Genomic DNA, 20,107 nt, shown 5'->3' on the forward strand with positions numbered 1-20,107 from the left:
GCGAAGAAATATAAAAAGTAAAAGAAAGAAGTCCCTCTCTACCTCTCCCCCTCCTACACACACTCTCTCCCCCCTCCCTCTCTCTCTCTCTCTCTCTCTCTCTCTCTCTCTCTCTCCCTCCCTCACACACACACACACACACACACACGCACACACACACACACACACACACACACACACACACGCACACGGTGCACATAAGGTAGCAGTTGAGAGAAAAAATAGCAGCTATTGTTTCCAAGCACATTATGAAACAGGTTTCCAGTTCTAACTCGACTAACAAATTGATGATTTTAACATCTGCAGACATTGCGCTCAGTCCAAATGCCAGTGCTTTCATTGAGTGCTGGAATTGTGATTTCTCTATGTTCTTTCTGCAGTGTGTTGATGCCCATTTGGTTAACCATTGTTTCCCAGTGTTTCGATGTATTTTCACAGACAAACGGACAGTAAAACTGGAACAAGAAACATCACATGATAAATGCGTTATCCATCCCAAGTCAAATTTTCCATTTAATGGGAAAAGAGCATTAAGTTGACACATATTCTTCAACACAGCAGTCAATAAATACAATAGTTCAGCCTTTTGAAAGAATTAGTGGTACAAAACCCTTACACAAAAGACAGTTATACAGGAAGATAGCATCATATGAACTCTAGCATCAACAGGTAAGCTTTATATCAGTGTATTCAGATCAGTCAACAATCAATAATCATGACGATGGTGACACGTAATTCAGCTGTCTGTGAGTCATGTTAGCATTGTGACATGGTGACTGGTCTTTGTTGTACTACAGACACAATGGGACTCATCTACACTGAGATGACGAGTCATGGAATACCGATATGCACAGATGCAGATGGTGGTAATATCGCGCACACAAAGTATTAAAGGTCAGTGTACTGGAAGAGCATTTCTGTACAGGTAATCATTTGAAAGAATCTGCGACGTGATTACGGCCTCACAACGGGAATTAACAAACCTGGAACGCGGAATGGTACTTGGAGCTAGACGCATCGGACATTCCATTTCTGAAATGAGGAATTCACTGTGTTAAGAGTGTGCCGAGAATATCAGATTTCAGGTACCACGTATCGTTATAGCCAATGCAATTCTCGGCGGTCTTCACTTAACGACCGACAGCAGCCGCGTTTGCGTAGAGTTGTCAGTGATAACAGAGAACAAACACTGCGTCAAAACAACCACAGATACCAACGTGGGATGTACGACGAATTTATCTTTTTGGATAGTGAGGCGAAATTTGGCCTTAATGGGCTATGTCAGCAGACGACCGTTGCAAGTGCCTTTGCTAACAAAAAAATCAAATGGCTCTGAGCACTATGGGACGTAACTTCTAAGGTCATCAGTCCCCTAAAACTTAGAACTACTTAAACTTAACTAACTTGAGAACATGACAAATACTCATGCCCGAGGCAGGATTCGAACCTGCGACCATAGCGGTTGCGCGGTTCCAGACTGTAGTGCCTAGAACCGCTCGGTCACCCCGGCCGGCCTTTGCTAACAGCACTACATCGCCTGTAGCGCCTCTCCTGGGCTCGTGAGCATATTGGTTTGACTCTAGGAGCCTGAAAAACCTTGGAAAGATCGGATGAGTCCCAGATTCAGTTGATAAGAGTTAATGCTCCACAGACCTCGCGAAACGATGGCCCCAAACTGCCAGCAAGGCTACGTGCAAGCTAATAGTGGCTCGATAATAGTGATGATGATGATGATTTTTGGTTTGTGGGACGCTCAACTGCGCGGTTAGTAGCGCCCGTACAAATTCCCAACCTTTGCTCAGCCCAATCTCGCCACTTTCATGAATGATGATAAAATGATGAGGACAACACAAACACCCAGTCATCTCGAGGCAGGTGAATATCCCTGACCCCGCTTGGAATCGAACCCGGGACCCCGTGCTCGGGAAGCGAGAACGCGACCATGAGACCACGAGCTGCGCATTCGATAATAGTGTGTCTTATGTTTACATGGAACGAACTGGGTCCTGTGGTCCAACTGAACCGGTCGTTTACTGTAAATGGTTATGTTCGGTTACTTCGACACCTTTTAGAATCATGGATTTCATGATTCCAAACAATAATGTCACCAGACCATAATTGTTCGCGATTGTTGACGAACATACTAGGCAGTTCGAATGAATGATTTGGCCACCCAGATGGTCCTACGTGAATCTCATCGAACATTTATGGGACATAATCGACAGGTCAGCTCGTGCACAAAATCTTTAAGTGGCAACACTTTCGTAATTATGGACAGCTGTATTTCTGCCGGAGACTTCCAACGACTTGTTGAGTCCTTGCCAAGTGGAGTTTCTGCATTACGAGGGGCGAGAGCACGTCTGACACGATATTAGGAGGTATCCCATAACTTTTGTCACCTTAGTATATAACGACCTATACGGTAAGTGATCAATCTAATTGATATTGCTGAATGTGAAATATCAATATCTTATAGTCCAATCTGGCCACTATAAGCAAATGACAACACCAACTCCGCAAAACAAAAGCAGATATACAAGTTTATATTTATTCTTTCAGGGGGCGACCTAGCCAGGAAAGGTGTAGGGAAAGATAAAGATCTTAAACTGAAAGTGAAATGTGTGTTTAACAGAATTTTATTTCCTCTTAAGTTCGATAAAAGTTAATGAAAAGGTATCAAAGGAGCAAGATTAACTGAACTGTGAATTAGGTTAACAACAAGTGAGACTAGTGATGTGAGAGGAACCTTATGAAGGGAAGAATGCTTGAAGACTGTAGCACCACGATGTCAATATCCATGCAGGTCACAGATACAAGATTAAAGCTACCAAATCCGAACTGGAATGTAGTGAGCAATTCAGGCTGCACATTCCTAACTTATCAGACGCCAGATGCTGAGATTATGGATCACACTTCCGTCCATTGCTAAAACTTATCTCTGCTCAAAATCAGCAGAATCAGCAGATAGCTCCCAGCACCAGTCTCCTCCAATACTCCGTCCCTGATTATTCCTCCTGCTCATCTTCCATCCTTTCAAAAATTAAATGGGAGGAGACAACTACATGATATTGCCAAGACAATAGACGAGAAATCTCACAAAATTTACTAAAAATCGTTGAAAGGATAACAAACTTATGCGTCTTTGTGTACACACTACTGGCCATTAAAATTGCTACACCACGAAGATGACGTGCTACGGACGCGAAATTTAACCGACAGGAAGAAGATGCTCTGATATGCAAATGATTAGCTTTTCAGAGCATACACACAACGTTGGCGCCGGTGGCGACACCTACAACGTGCTGACATGAGGAAAGTTTCCAACCGATTTCTCATAAACAAACAGCAGTTGACCGGCGTTGCCTAGTGAAACGCTGTTGTGATGCCTCCTGCGGCTTGGAGACCGTGGAAGCGGTTATCGCTGACGCTGCATCACAGACAAGAGTGCCTCCGATAGTGTACTCAACGACGAACCTGGGTGCACGAATGGCGAAACGTCATTTTTTCGGATGAATCCAGGTTCTCTTTACAGCATCATGATGGTCGCATCCGTGTTTGGCGACATCGCGGTGAACGCACACTGGAAGCGTGTATTCGTCATCGAAATACTGGCGTATCACCCGGCGTGATGGTGTGGAGTGCCATTGATTACACGTCTCGGTCACCTTGAAACGTCCCCTTTAGAACAAATTATACAAGACTGTGCTTAACCTGACACACAATATTATTTAGCGCAACGCAATATGACTTTCAAAAATCCCTACAAAAGAATGGCCCTGACTAACATTAACCTATACCTTTCACAAATCACTTACCTCACAAAAATCTTGGTTACTGGAACTACTGGAATACAGCGAGCGCCACTACTGCCAGCTAAATAAAAGATTCAAACTACTGAAGGCACTAACTACTGATAGATATAGTTAGCAAATGAAAGATTTTTGTAGAGAACAAACAATGTATTTACCTTAATAGTCATCACAAGTCATAATATATGTAATTTCAAAACTCCGCCATCTCTCTCCTCACATCCACCACTGCTGGCGGCTCACCTCCAACTGCGCAACGCTACGCGCTGTTCACATCCAGCTGCCGCTTCCCAACACTACAATGGCAGACAACAATGCAAACTAGCCACAGACTGCACACAGCACAGCCAGTGATTTTCATACAGAGAGCGCTACGTGGCGGCGGCGTTACCAATATAAGAACCTAAACAGCCTACTTACATAAAGAAAACATAAACAGCCTACTTACATAGCCCCCACGCTCCCCACAAAAAATTTTACAAAATATTTTTGGGCAGTGGCCAATAACGATTTGAAAAAATTTTTCATAATTACAATAACATAGATATCAAATGCACACACTTATTTATACAATGTTGGTCAAAAGCTAAAATTTTCTCACAGTCCATAAAGACAGTCCTGATCATTCATCTCAAAGTCTGAGCAGTAAAAGACAATGCACACGGAACTAGTGGATGTCCATGCAGTCTTGAAGAAGTAGTGTTGTCCTTCCAATGGAAAGACAGTGCTGACTCTTGACATGCTGACAGGTAATGGGCCACAATGGAGCAAACCCACAGCAGAGTCATTCGACGTTTTGAAGAAGATTGGTAGGTAGGTCATCACAGAGCAGACCCAGTGTAGTCCTGGTAGAGAGTATGGTATTGGTGGGCCACCAGAGGTGCAGACCCACTGTAGTCCTTGTAGAGATGGCCAGCAGCCATCTGTTGTGACTGTGCGGGTGCACAATCACCATTGAAGAGTCTTGCAGTTAATATAGCAAGTCCATAACCACCACTTGTGCACTCACAAAGTTTTTGGAATTGTCCTTAGAACCAGCAATGCTGTTATCCAGTCCCTTGCTGAATTATTAACACACGTGCAAACACTAACAGTCCCTACTTCTCACATATTGTCCATATACTATGACCAACAGAAATGTGTGCAGTGAAATGAATGCTTACAAGTTACATAATTTTATGAACGACTGTCAATTACAATTTTATAGCAGAAGAATACAATAACAAAGGTACAAAATACATCATTAAAGAACATAACAATACAGATAACATTTGTAGTACAGGCTTTACAACAGAATAGAAATAAACATACACATCAGTGTTACAGGAATTATGACATGAGTACATACACAAAAGATCAGAATAACTTTCGAAACATCAACTTCGCACATGAGCATTAAAACAAAACAGAATAAATAATGTCTAAACATCTTTACAAGGTAAATAACATATTATTAATGCCAATTATATTTGAGGGTAACAGTATTCCTCATCATAGTGAATGTAGCTTAATATTAAAAGAAGAAAAAATTCTATGAACCTACACAGAGACAGGAAGAAAACAAATACACAAGGGTACACAAACACATAGTGGGATAACACAAAAGGAAAGGACAGGGTTTGTTTTACTGCAGTATTTTGCATGGAGATCTCCCTTCGTTCTTCATTATTCCCAAAAGTCCTATCTAAGCCTGCTTTCTGTATTCTGTTCACACCCTCTGTCAAAAATAGGTTTTCTCCACTGTACAGTATCTTTTTTTTTTTTTTTTTTTGCCCAAACCATTTTCATATAGCTTCTCAATACACTTCTTCCAAGTCATCATAGTTAGTTTCTTATATAGTCTACCCCTCTTAAGGTAACTTAAATCTACTGAGCTCAGATATATATACCAAGGGACAAGGCAATGCAGCATCACATAAAACATAAACAGCAATGAAAAAAACGCAGATTTGCGAAGCAAGCAGCATTAAGAAATTAGCAAAGCAATTGTAATATTACAACTAATATAAGGCAATGTGCAGCAAACAATAAAAATAAATCATTAGTAAAACTGGCTTAACAGAATAATACAAAGTCAAATTCAATAACACTATGCCTGGCAAACAGCAGCAACTTATACCTAAACATGACATAGCTCAAGCAGAAAAAATATTACAGTAAAAACAACAATGCAGATAAGGGAAATGTATATTCACATCTTAATGTCTATGTAATTAAAGTGGTGCACCACAACAACTTATTGTAAAAAAAATATTACCAAGTACTTGAAAAGAATATTATGTATACGGTTACTGTTACTAGTCCCTTCTTATTGTTCTTTCCATTCCAAGAGCTCCTTTTTCGAAGAATGTGGATCATAAAATAATTATTTAATAGATCTGTTGACAGAAAGTGTTCACATTAGCAAATGCATCGAAGTTTATTTTATAAAACTAATGCTGCAACACAGCTGGAAACCAGATATTAAATGAAATAAGCAATTACGCAAACCAAAGCATAACAATATCATTCAGTAGTCATGTGACATTTCATAAGTTAGTAGAAATTCTCTCAACTCTCGTAGAAAGACGCTTGTCATAATCAGGTGTGCAGATGTAAGTATCTTTCCAAGTAATGAGGGTGTCGCATTTGCAATGTTATCTCTAAAGGAATGTCAATTGCGAGGATAATGGCCTCCCTTTTTTTTCACCTAATGGCTTTCTTTTGTCAGACGACTACCACTCAGCTGGGCCCAAAACGCATTACGTGCAGGTGGTCACCCAACTTTCTTACGGAAATATTTACGACAGCAGTTTCCGCTACAGTGACAGTCTCATATAAAAATATTTCACAGGTCAAGAATTTGTGTTGCAAATGTGTAGAAGCAAAATCTTATGAATATAACAGTGTCCAAAAAATTTTCGCCGGCATTGTGATACATTCACGCATTTACACACATTTCATAACTCTTAAAGTACGATTCTTGGTTTCCAACATACTTTTTCACAAGTCAAGAGTCCCTAACTTCTATTCATTATTCATATACATATAAATCAAAAATCCCTACAAAAGAATGGCCCTGACTAACATTAACCTATACCTTTCACAAATCACTTACCTCACAAAAATCTTCGTTACTGGAACTACTGCAATACAGCGAGCGCCACTACTGCCAGCTTAATACCAGCTTAATAAAAGATTCAAACTACTGAAGGCACTAACTACTGATAGATATAGTTAGCAAATGAAAGATTTTTGTAGAGAACAAACAATGTATTTACCTTAATAGTCATCAAAATGGTTCAAATGGCTCTGAGCACTATGGGACTCAACTGCTGAGGTCATTAGTCCCCTAGAACTTAGAACTAGTGAAACCTAACTAACCTAAGGACATCACAAACATCCATGCCCGAGGCAGGATTTGAACCTGCGACCGTAGCGGTCTTGCGGTTCCAGACTGGAGCGCCTTTAACCGCACGGCCACTTCGGCCGGCAATAGTCATCATAAGTCATAATATATGTAATTTCAAAACTCCGCCATCTCTCTCCTCACATCCACCACTGCTGGCGGCTCACCTCCAACTGCGCAACACTACGCGCTGTTCACATCCAGCTGCCGCTGCCCAACACTACAATGGCAGACAACAACGCAAACTAGCCACAGACTGCACACAGCACAGCCAGTGTTTTCATACAGAGAGCGCTACGTGGCGGCGGCGTTACCAATATAAGAACCTATACAGCCTACTTACATAAAGAAAACATAAACAGCCTACTTACAACCTCTTGTTTGCATCGACGGCACTCTGAACAGTGGACGTTACATTTCAGATGTGTTACGACCCGTGGCTCTACCCTTCATTCGATCCCTGCGAAACCATACATTTCAGCAGGATAGCGCACGACCGCATGTTGCAGGTCCTGTACGGGCCTTTCTGGATACAGAAAATATTCGACTGCTGCCGTGACCAGCACCTTCTCCAGATCTCTTACCAACTGAAAACGTCTGGTCAATGGTGGCCGAGCAACTGGCTCGTCACCATACACCAGTCACTACTCTTGATGAACTGTGGTATCGTGTTGAAGCTGCATGGGCAGCTGTACCTGTAAACGCCATCCAAGCTCTGTTGGACTCAATGCCCAGGCGTATTAAGGCCGTTATTACGGCCAGAGGTGGTTGTTGTGGGTACTGATTTCTCAGGATCTATGCAACCAAATTGCTTGTAAATGTAATCACGTGTCATTTCTAGTATAATGTATGTGTCCAATGAATACCCGTTTATCATCTGCATTTCTTCTTGGTGTAGCAATTTTAATGGCCAGTGGTGTATAATACACATTTTACTGTCACGAGCTTGGCACTGGGAAGAAGCAGTAGATTGGTCGGTCCGTCGATACCCTGCACTAAGTAGCTTCATACAGTGTGATCAGGTAAACTAAATTTTTTGAGCGGTAACAGAGATGAACTTCCCACGGTAGCCAAGTGGTGCTGAGACGTCCAGCCTTTAAGAGCACAGGTAAGCCACATCGCTGTAGTCTATTTAGCTGCAGGAGGTGGCATGTCGGAAGCAGTGTCCTCTTTCTAGCAGACACACCAGTATCGGCCAAGTACACACAACAGCAGTGGGCCACAGCCTAACTTAGATCCAGATTTCCCAAAACCACAAGGAGGAGTGGACGTCAGAATGATATTTACCGATTGCTCCTTCGCTGGAAAAGGACAGCGTAGGATGCAAAGCTTTCTCTCCCAGTACCCACAAACAAAACTGCAAAACAGTTGCTGTAAAAATGAACTGACAGTGCCTAGCAATATGTAACAATAACGTGACAGCAGAGTGAATGGAAAAAAATAGTAACAGCAATTCCACTTGCATATACACAACTTTGTAAATTTTAATGTGATTGCCAATGGGATGACTTATTTGTGATGGCAGATTCGATTGAAAGTTTGCAAAGTAATATTTCAAAGGTAGATCAGAAATGTAAGGTCTATGGTACGAAGATTAGCATCTCCAAAACGAAAGTAATGTCAGTGGGAAAGAAATATAAACGGATTGAGTGCCAAATAGGAGGAACAAAGTTAGGACAGGTGGACGGTTTCAAGTACTTAGGATGCATATTCTCACAGGATGGCAACATAGTGAAAGAACTGGAAGCGAGGTGTAGCAAAGCTAATGCAGTGAGCGCTCAGCTACGATCTACTCTCTTCTGCAAGAAGGAAGTCAGTACCAAGACTAAGTTATCTGTGCACCGTTCAATCTTTCGACCAACTTTGTTGTATGGGAGTGAAAGCTGGGTGGATTCAGGTTCCCTTATCAACAAGGTTGAGGCTACGGATATGAAAGTAGCTAGGATGATTGCAGGTACTAGTAGGTGGGAACAATGGCAGGAGGGTGTCCGCAATGAGGAAATCAAAGAAAAACTGGGAATGAACTCTATAGATGTAGCAGTCAGGGCGAACAGGCTTAGATGGTGGGGTCATGTTACACGCATGGGAGATGCAAGGTTACCCAAGAGACTCATGGACTCAGCAGTAGAGGGTAGGAGGAGTCGGGGCAGACCGAGGAGAGGGTACCTGGATTCAGTTAAGAATGATTTCGAAGTAATAGGTATAACATCAGAAGAGGCACCAATGTTAGCACTGAATAGGGGATCATGGAGGAACTGTATAAGGGGGGTTATGCTCCCGATTGAACGCTGAAAGGCATAATCAGTCTTAAATGATGATGATGATGATGATGATGATGATAATGATGATGCCAATGGGTTGGACAAAGAGAAATATTGTAAGCCAGCAGTAAAAACTATAACTTCTTTTCTTTACTGATGTAGAGCATAATACATCACCACCTTCCCTCCTTCAGTGGTACTTATTGACATGAAGTATTATTGAAAACCTCTGAAAAATAGTTCGTTAGTTGATGCTATGGTATCAAGGGTCGATACCACTCTCACCACCGTCTCACAAGTGCCAATGGAAATGCACGTTTCTGAGAGATGCCGAGGCGCCCACGCAGGGAGCCAGCGCATCCAGTGAGGCGCACCCACCGCGCCACTGGATCCTCCACGAAACAGGATAGCCGTTGGCAGCTACACGGCCCAGCCTCAGTCGCTCTCCTCGACACTCTTCAGTCCATGTCGTCCTTTGACAGTTTGCTCGTGTATTAGTAACGGGAGCCTCACGCTGCACAACGCCCTTAGTTTGCTTTTTGTAATAGCTGGATTTTATTGCTGTTTACACATAAGATGAATTATTGCGAATAATCACTACCATCAGCTGTAGAATATGTAAGTAGGCTGTTTAGGTTTTTATGTTGGTAACATCACGTAGCGCTCTGTATGAAAGTCACTGGCTGTGCTGTGTGTAGTCTGTGGCTAGTAGGACTCATTGTTGGAATATTCGCTATTGTAGTATTGGGCGGTTGGATGTGAACAGCGCGTAGCGTTGGGCAGTTGGAGGTGAGCCGCCAGCAGTAGTGGAGAGATGGCAGAATTTTAAGAGCGGACGATCTGGACGTGTGTCCGCCAGAAAGAGTCAATTTGTAACACTGGATATCATGAACTGATATATATTACGACTTTGGAACATTATTAAGGTAAATACATTGTTTGTTCTCTATCAAAATCTTTCATTTGCTGACTATGGCTATCAGTACTTAGTGCCTTCAGTAGCCAGAATCTTTTATTTTGCTGGCAGTATTGGCGCTCGATGTATTGCAGTAGTTCGAGTAAAGAAGATTTTTGAGAGGTAAGTGATTCATGAAAGGTATAGGTTATTGTTAGTCAGGGCCATTCTTTTGTAGGGATTATCGAAAGTCAGATTGCGTTATGCGAAAAATACTGCGTGTCAGTTCAGTGTTGATCAGAATAAGTAAAGAGAGTATTGTCTGAGTACGTTCACGTTTGCTGAGCTGTTTGGAAATCAAATAACGTAGAGGTTTATGAGCAGAGTAATTCATTAATTTTTCAAAGGGGATGTTTCAAATATAATGATGACAATGAAAATTTGTGCCACCCCGGGTCTCTAAACCGGATTTCCCACTTACCACGAGCGGTCGCCTCACCTTTTGGCTATCCATGCACAACTTACGGCCAGACCCAAACTTCCATATGTCGTCAACCATACATGAGCATGGTTAGCCAAATGGTAAGGTAACCGTTAGCCATAAGCGGGGTATTCGGGTCCGAGTTCCGGTCTGGCATAAATTTCCATTGTCATCATTCCATTCTACAGCTGCTGGTAATGATTATTCGCAATTGCGAATTCATCTGATGTGTTTAGTAACGTCTGTGGTCGCCGCAGTGCATCGTCATCAGAATAACACCAGCACTGCAGTATCGTATTATCGCTGTTTGTTCTTCTGTAAAGTTTCTTCGCAATGCCTGGAAAAGCTGTAAGTTAAGGAAAGCTTCTGATAACACTATTTAGGTGTTCAGGATCATTTCTGCTACTGTCCACCTCCCCTATTAAGACAGCTGCTACACCAATCTGTAGCCCGCCTCTCCATACCATGGAGAACGAAGCAGCGCATTACAAGTGGAACATAACACCACTGAAAAAAATAATAAAGAAATATTTTAACGCGTCAATAACATGAATTAAACTTTTATCTAGAGTATAAAATGATGAATTGCTTTCTTGCACCTTAAACGGTACTTCGTGTGGTGAAGTGTATCTGAAAAACTTCAAAAACAAAACAAGCAGGTGGCTGAAGTTTTTTTTATTGTCCTATGATCCTTGTGCTATGACATTACTACTCCTAGCAGTCGTAGTAGTGCATCAGACTCTAATTCTTTCCCTATAATCTTTCATGGATATTATGAGTTGGGTTGGGTTGTTTTGGGGAAGGAGACCAGACAGCGAGGTCATCGGTCTCATCGGATTAGGGAAGGACGGGGAAGAAAGTCGGCCGTGCCCTTTCAGAGGAACCATCCCGGCATTTGCCTGGACCGAAGGGAAATCACGGAAAACCTAAATCTGGGTTTGATATTATGAGTGACGGTGTGTGTGTGTGTGTGTGTGTGTGTGTGTGTGTGTGTGTGTGTAACATGGAAATATCACTGTGGCACTTATTTTGAAGATACTTTGTGTCTTGGGCCAAGTGGGTACAGAGAAAGAACATCTGTTTGGTTTGAGCCGGCCACATGAGTTTTTTACTGTCATAGGAAAAAGTCTTTAACAATTTTTGTAAATAATAGTTTTCTTTTTGTTTCTTCAAATGCTACTCAACTTTGGTAGATAAATCGAATGTTCGTCAGTGAGTCATAAAACAAACATCCACGTTTTTGTTCAAAGCGGCATACCGAAACTGGGAAAGAAATGGCGGACCTTGGGGAAAAAACTGATTGCATGTTTCATTTTCATAGTGATCTGTAGTTGTGAGAGTAAAATATTTGCGAGTGTGTGGTAATTGTGTATCTATGTGCGTGGCGCTCACGATCACACTTGCACCAACTCCCGTGCTGCCAGTAAACTCACCGCCACCTGCATGTAGGCAAACCCAAGAAGTGACTTCATGAGAAGGGTACTATGGGCAATACTGCACTAAACTTATAAACTGATGGCTAGAAACTGCATTGCCTGTATTGGTGACCCAGTATTTTTATAGCATCTCTATCACATTCTAGTGCTCCAGCAAATAACTTAGACAAATGCTAATACATGATGTAACTCTAATCATTTGTTTCTAAGGATCAGCTGTAAAAATGGTGTTTAGCAGAATATTTCCGATAAAGGAAATCTCGATGACAAAAACATCTTTAACGTATATAAAACAAAAGGTGAGAATTCTGTAGTTGTTATAGTGTAATGGCCAAGGAGGATCAACAAGGAGAGCAGCGTCCACATCTTTAGTCATTAGTGTACCTAAAATCGCTGGTCTCGGTGACCGAGCGGTTCTAGGCGCTTCAGTCCGGAGCCACGCGACTGCTACGGTCACAGGTTCGAATCCTGCATCGGGCATGGATGTGTGTGATGTCCTTACGTTAGTTGGGTTTAAGTAGTTCTAAGTTCTACCGGACTGATGACCTCCGATGTTAAGTCCCATAGTGCTCAGAGCCATTTGAACTGAAAATCGAAGAAACGGTTACAGTACATAGTACTGACAGTGAAAATTATTATGAACTTAGCGGCTTTAGAATACCCTTGGAGAAACCACAGAGGCCCTCAAGTCAATAGATTCTTGACTTTTACACACAAATAATACAGAGTGAGTCACCTAACATTACCGTTGGATATATTTCGTAAACCACATCAAATACTGACGAATCGATTCCACAGACCCAACGTGAGGAGAGGGGCTAGTGTAATTGGTTAATACAAACCATAAAAAAAAAATGCACGGAAGTGTGTTTTTTAACACAAATCTACGTTTTTATAAATGGAACCACGTTAGTTTTGTTAGCACATCTGAACATATAAACAAATACGTAATCAGTGCCGTTTGTTGCATTGTAAAATGTTAATTACATCCGGAGATATTGTAACCTAAAGTTGACGCTTGAGTACCACTCCTCCACTGTTCGAACGTGTGTATTGGAGAGCACCGAATTACGTAGGGATCCAAAGGGAACGGTGATGGCCCTTAGGTACAGAAGAGACTGGAACAGCACACTACGTCCACATGCTAACACCTTTTTATTGGTCTTCTTCACTGACGCACATGTACATTACCATGAGGGGTGAGGTACACGTTCGACGGGCGTTTCATAGGACGTGGACAACGCATAAATTGGCCAGCCCGTTCTCTTGATCGTACACCTCTGGACTTCTTTCTGTGGGGTACGTTAAAAGAGAATGTGTACAGTTATGTGCCTACAACCCCAGAGGATATGAAACAAATTATTGTGGCAGCCTGCGGCGGCATTACACCTAATGTACTGCGGCGTGTACGACATTCATTACGCCAGAGATAGCAGTTGTGTGCAGCAAATGATGGCCACCACATTGAACATCTACTGGCCTGACATGTCGTGACACACTCTATTCCACTCCGTAATTGAAAACGGAAACCACGTGTGTACGTGTACCTCACCCCTCATGGTAATGTACATGTGCGTCAGTGAAAAAAACCAATAAAAAGGTGTTAGCATGTGGACGTAATGTGCTGTTCCAGTCTCTTCTGTACCTAAGGTCCATCACCGTTCCCTTTGGATCCCTACGTAATTCGGTGCTCGCCGGTACACACGATCGAACAGCGGAGGAGTGGTACTCAAGCGTCAACTTTAGGTTACAATATCTCCGGATGTAATTAACATTTTACAATGCAACAAACGGCACTGATTACGTATTTGTTTATATGTTCAGATGTGCTAACAAAACTAACGGAGTTCCATTTAAAAAAACGTAGGTTTGTGTTAAAAAACATACTTCCGTGCATATTTTTATGGTTTGTATTAACCAACTACACTAGCCCCTCTCCTCACGTTCGGTCTGTGGAATCGATTCGTCAGTATTTGATGTGGTTTACGAAATATATCCAGCGGTAACGTTAGGTGACTCACCCTGTATATGGTGTCTACTAAATGACATATAAGTAACGCTAGCATTAATGACGAAACCATAGGAGCAGCAGCGTTTGGAAACCTATGAAAGAGGACAATAAAATCACAAGAGTAAAGAAAAATTGGAATCCTTAAGATTTCGAACAAATGAAATGAAACGGTAGTATCTCATTAGTGAACATGAAAGGCTGAATTATACACGAAATTTCAAAGTATGCAAGTTTAATTCTCCATGACGTTTATTGCACAGAAAACAGTGAAACTAAATGCTGTCTATGTCCATATCCTAGGAGAAATTTACATTGCCAGTGATGAAAATGTGTGCAAGTTACGTTCTTCTACTGAGTTTGATAATCAATATCTTTTCAGTAACGGTCCAGAACGTATTAAACATGTTACAGAGTAAAATTCATGGCACTGATAATGACATGCGAGGAAATGATACTAAATTCATATTGGTAGTTACAATTAGACTCACTGAGTTCTTGACATCATCTCTGTGATGTCTCCTAAAGCTAAAAGTTTTTGAACCATTATTCTCTCCACTTATCACAAAATAATTTTTCTAATCTGAATGGCTCCTTTAGTAAAAGCCCGCAAAGTAGATGGCAGCATTGAGGATCTCCTGGAGTATCACCCTATATAGGTTTCTGAAACTTCTTACAACAGGGAATCCAGTTTCTTACATCTAAAGGATAAATAGATCAACACAATATTATATTATAAAGCGGCTGGGAATTCCATGGTGATGCTGTGTTGATGAGGGAGACACGCCGGAAGTGCCAAAGATGGTGGATTGGTAAAACCTTAATGGCAGACATTTCACAGTTTGTAGAGAAATTAATAGTAGCCAGATGAATCATGATACCTCAAAAAGAAACATGTACCTTACCATTATTTGCACGTCGATTCTGATGGTGTACCCAGATTTTCAATATCTTTATTAGTTTAATGTTTAGTATCTAATGGTAAATTATACGTACAAGTAACATCCAGCAACGAATTTCCAAAATCCAAACGCTTTATCCGATTTCGTCGATCGACATGTCTTTAGAAAGCTATTAGTGTAAACCTAAATTGGGTATCAATTACAGGCATGTAACTTGAATAGTACATGCGTTGTTGGAGGTCAAATTGGCCGATTACTATCAATCACGTTAGGCCTTAAGTACTCCACAGTTACACGAAAAACGGTAGCAGCATGCTTATAAATGTATTTATTCATCTATGTCTGTGTTTATATCCGATATATACTATTAATGAAGAAATTGGTTAAATATTTACTGTATTTTAGAAAGCACAGAGACATTAGGCTACTGGCCTACCTTTTGCTTCCTATTCCTTTAATATACGTTTAAGTCATTTGTTTATGTATTTAATAACGAGTGTTAGACCGTTTTTATGGTCAAGCTGTAGCAATATTTATTTAATTTCCAGTTATTTAAATGTAAATCCAGTATTTCGTAAGTGTTTCAATACGTTTGTGAGTGTACATTGGCTTGGAGACATGGAGGGAGCGCTCTAGCCAATCACAGCGCTCGTTACTAAAGGAGGCAACTACCGAAGTGAATGGAGGGGCAGTTTGGAACGGTGCGGCGCGAGGGACAGTCGCACGGAACACGAGGAGTTGTGACAGGACGACACAGGACATGGGAGGTGCTGGACAGTACGGCAAGGGACGCAGAGTCGCGGGAAAGACTTGGAGATTGTTGAACTGTTTTCGCGTCATCGCGAGAGATAGAAACATTTCGTAGCGCCGATTGGTGTACTTGTGAGACTTCCGTGGCTTCTGCAGTGAAAACGTAGTACGCATTTGGAAGTGAATATCTCATGAGCTATGTTGTTGTTCCTAACTAATTACGTGAAGTAGGAATTTATTATTTCCCTGTTATTCAACTTATATTTTACTTAATTACTGGACCATCGACACCAATAAGTGTTTTGCAGAAATATACCACATTTTCAAAAGTACTTCTAATATCGTATTCATCCTTTAAAATCGTTAAGATAGTACCTGCAGATTTTATTTAATTGCAATCTCTCATTTATAAACGTCTATGATACATTCAAAATTCGCCATTGCCGAGTGATAGAAACTTCGACCATTCGATTCATATGTGAATTCTTATCGTATACTGTAGACTCAGCAGTATTTGGTCTGTAATGCCGCAACTACGTATCCCAGCCCCTAGACAACGAAACAAGCCAAAACATTTAATATTGCAACTCTGAATCGGAGGGTACGTAGTTGAGGGCCACACACCACCTCACTCATCACACCACACCATTTCATCTTTTTTGAAAGCTCACATGCTGCACATGTATCACATTCAGTTAATTTAATGTCACCACTGTTACTGAAGTGACTAAATGCTTGAGGTTGTCGAATAAACAAAATAAATGTCCATAGCTTAGTTAAGTAGGCGCCTAAAGCAGTAAGCGAACGGCGTCCATAACGGCATGCGGGTGTTACGGCAATTTGAATTTGTGAGTGTGTACAGTGCTGCAATCGCGCTGCAACGTCCACGTTATGTTTGGTTTTGAGACCTTCTGGTCTAAGGTAAGTACTAGTTGAAACGTAATTATTACAAATTTACACAACAATTAGGTTTCTCCAACATAATTGTGTTGAAACAGTTGTTACATAGCTATAAATTCCCATGACAACGACTGCTGATTCAGAGGCCATCGCCAGCTACCGACTTCTGTGGAACGGTGTCTAGGTGGGCACGACGGCAAGCCATTGGCCAGTATAACGCGCCTGAACTAATCCTTCTCTTCTCATGTTTTTCTGTTATTTATGTAAACAAATACAGAATGTCGCTAGAACAAGGGATGAAGCATCATAAAAAATTATTACAAATAAATATAATAATTCACCAATAATAATAGTAATTATTATTACATAATAATAATATATTTTCTCCGTGGAATTATGGTGTACACAGGTCAACGCAAAGGAGAGAGTCAATCACGGGACACATGTGACATGTAGGCAGCAGCAGAAGCAGTGAACGATGGTTCAAATGGTTGAAATGGCTCTGAACACTATGGAACTTAACATCTGAGGTAATCAGTCCCCTAGAACTTAGAACTACTTAAACCTAACTAACCTAAGGTTCAAATGGTTCAAATGGCTCTGAGCACTATGGGACTTAACTGCTGTGGTCATCATTCTCATAGAACTTAGAACTACTTAAACCTAACTAACCTAAGGACATCACACACATCCATGCCCGAGGCAGGATTCGAACCTGCGACCGTAGCGGTCACGAGGTTCCAGACTGTAGCGCCTAGAACCGCACGGCCACTCCGGCCGGCTAACTAACCTAAGGACATCACATACATCCATGCCCGAGGCAGGATTCGAATCTGCGACCGTAGCGGTCCCCCGGTTCCACACTGTAGCGCCTAGAACCGCTCGGCCACACTGGCCGGCCAGTGAACGATGACATGGCTTTCAAAACTGCTTAAACCACCTATCGAGTTTCAAAGAATACGTTGAAGAGGACAGTGAATTTTTAAGAAGAATCTAAGTGCTACTGAAAACAAGAAGTTATTTCGAGGCTTTCAGTTCGTTTTTACTTCAGTATAAGATAATTCAATGAATAAGAATGAATTTTTAATTTACAACTTTTTAAATCTGACTAAAAGGTGTATAACAATTTGTCCCAGCCCCATATAGATGCCTAACCCTATACAGACAGTCCTGAAAATTTCTGAGTGTGAATCTTTAATCGCTGTCAAAACAGTTGTAAGATTTAGAACAGAAAACATGGGTCATATGCAATGCATAACTCATGCACAAATAGTTCATTTCCTTACTATTATCTGCAGCGTGCCTCATATTTTTCATTTAAAATCTTACAGGTATTTTCAGAGCTATTAAAAATTCACGGTCACAAATTTTCAGGAGAACCTCTATGTAATTATGGATCTGTACACGGTGAAGGGAAATTATTTTATACTTTTCTTCAATTTAAAACTGTGCTATAGGTACATCAAAAATTCGTTTTTATGTAAATAATTACTTTGGACTTTTATTCTTAACTACTGAAATCTTTCAGTTGATTTCAAACGTATAGATGAGCTTACAACAGAGACATGTGGTGAATGTCTGGTTTATTTCATTTTCTCTTCGCCGGACTCAACCAATATATTGCTTCTTCCTACATATATCTCGCAAAAAGACTGTGGAGGTAGAAATTACAGAGATTTGGGCTCACATGGAGACTTACCAACAATGGTTCTTCCCATCAACAATTCTTAGCTGGAACAGGGAAAAGGACAACTCCATTGGTACGCAAAGTAACACTCAGATGGTTCAAAGGCTCTGAGCACTATGGGACTTAACTGCTATGGTCATCAGTCCCCTAGAACTTAGAACTACTTAAACCTAAATAACCTAAGGACATCACACACATCCATGCCCGAGGCAGGATTCGAACCTGCGACCGTAGCAGCAGTGCGGTTCCATACTGTAGCGCCTTTAACCGCTCGGCCACTCCGGCCGGCAAAGTAACACTCCACTATACACCAAACAAGAAAGGGAGTTAACATTGCATTCTCATCCATCTATGTTGAAATTTCATGTTTCTAGATTGGGAAATGATAGTGGTAAACAAAGTACCCTCCATCACACACAAGACTAGAAACTTAGTTAGTTTAGCATGTTCGTCCATTTCTCAGCTATTCCTAAAATTACAAGTCTTTAACAAGTTAGCGTAAAATCAATTGCAAAATTTGTACCAAAGAAGACTGACAAGAAAGAAATGCAAAATTTGGACCGTAAAAGACTTACAAGAAAGCAATATGCATCTCTTCTTCCCCCTTCTCCCGTTCAGCCGTACCAGGGCACTCACATAATGCCTGGAAGGCATTCTGATACTATCGGCACAAAGGGTTAGTCCTGCAGTGCAGCCGATATGTCAGACTTTAACCACCGTTTTCACCCTCAAACCTACGAAACGGACTGACAAGAAACAAAAGAGCCAGGTAATATTGAGTTATCAGCCAATTCCGAGCTATTCGTAAAATTTCAAGTATCTAGCTCATCTGGGAGAGGGTCTAAAAACAACTGCAAAATTGTACTGAATAGGTAGGCAAGAAAGTGAATTAATAAATACGACGTAAACTGTAAATTTACGACCATCACATGTTGTTGGACGCAAGACTTTATATTATGACAGTTTACGATCTGCAATGTACAGCATCTGAACTGGTCGAAAGAGCAGAATGTCCTGAAAGTAAGGTATTTCTGGCTTCCAGAAAAACTTTCCAACACTGAGTGTGAAGTCAAATGCCCAAAATGGGCATTGGGTAACAATCAGTGTGTGGCTGTTGGTGAGAACTAAAATGATTATATGTGCCTTATCTGAGCACAAAATTTTTGAATCAGTAATTTTACTTTTTCTCTATACTGTTAATGAATTTTTTCTTCACAAAAAACCGATAACTATATTACGTAACTACCTTTTTAACACCAAAGTGTATTTTATACAGAAAATAGGTTCTTTTTGCTTACAATACATTTTTCCAAGGCTAAAACTGATTATTTCGATTTATTTAGTGCCTTCCGTCCATCTGGCCATTCTGCACTACCCAGCTGGGCACAGCAACCCCTTGGCAACTTTTCTAATTATTGATTACTAAGGTGTCTTCATTTTGTCAAACGGGAATCAAAAACATCAGGTAGTTACGAGAATAGTGTCACTGTAGATCTTGTGATTTAGTAGTTTCTAGATCGATTGCACGTTACCCAAGGAAATGGCCAAACCTCAGGGTGGAGGTTACAGCTGCCCTTCCCCTACAAGCTT

Source organism: Schistocerca cancellata, chromosome 7, assembly GCF_023864275.1.
Source record: "Schistocerca cancellata isolate TAMUIC-IGC-003103 chromosome 7, iqSchCanc2.1, whole genome shotgun sequence".
In the NCBI taxonomy this organism is placed as follows: Eukaryota; Metazoa; Arthropoda; class Insecta; order Orthoptera; family Acrididae; genus Schistocerca; species Schistocerca cancellata.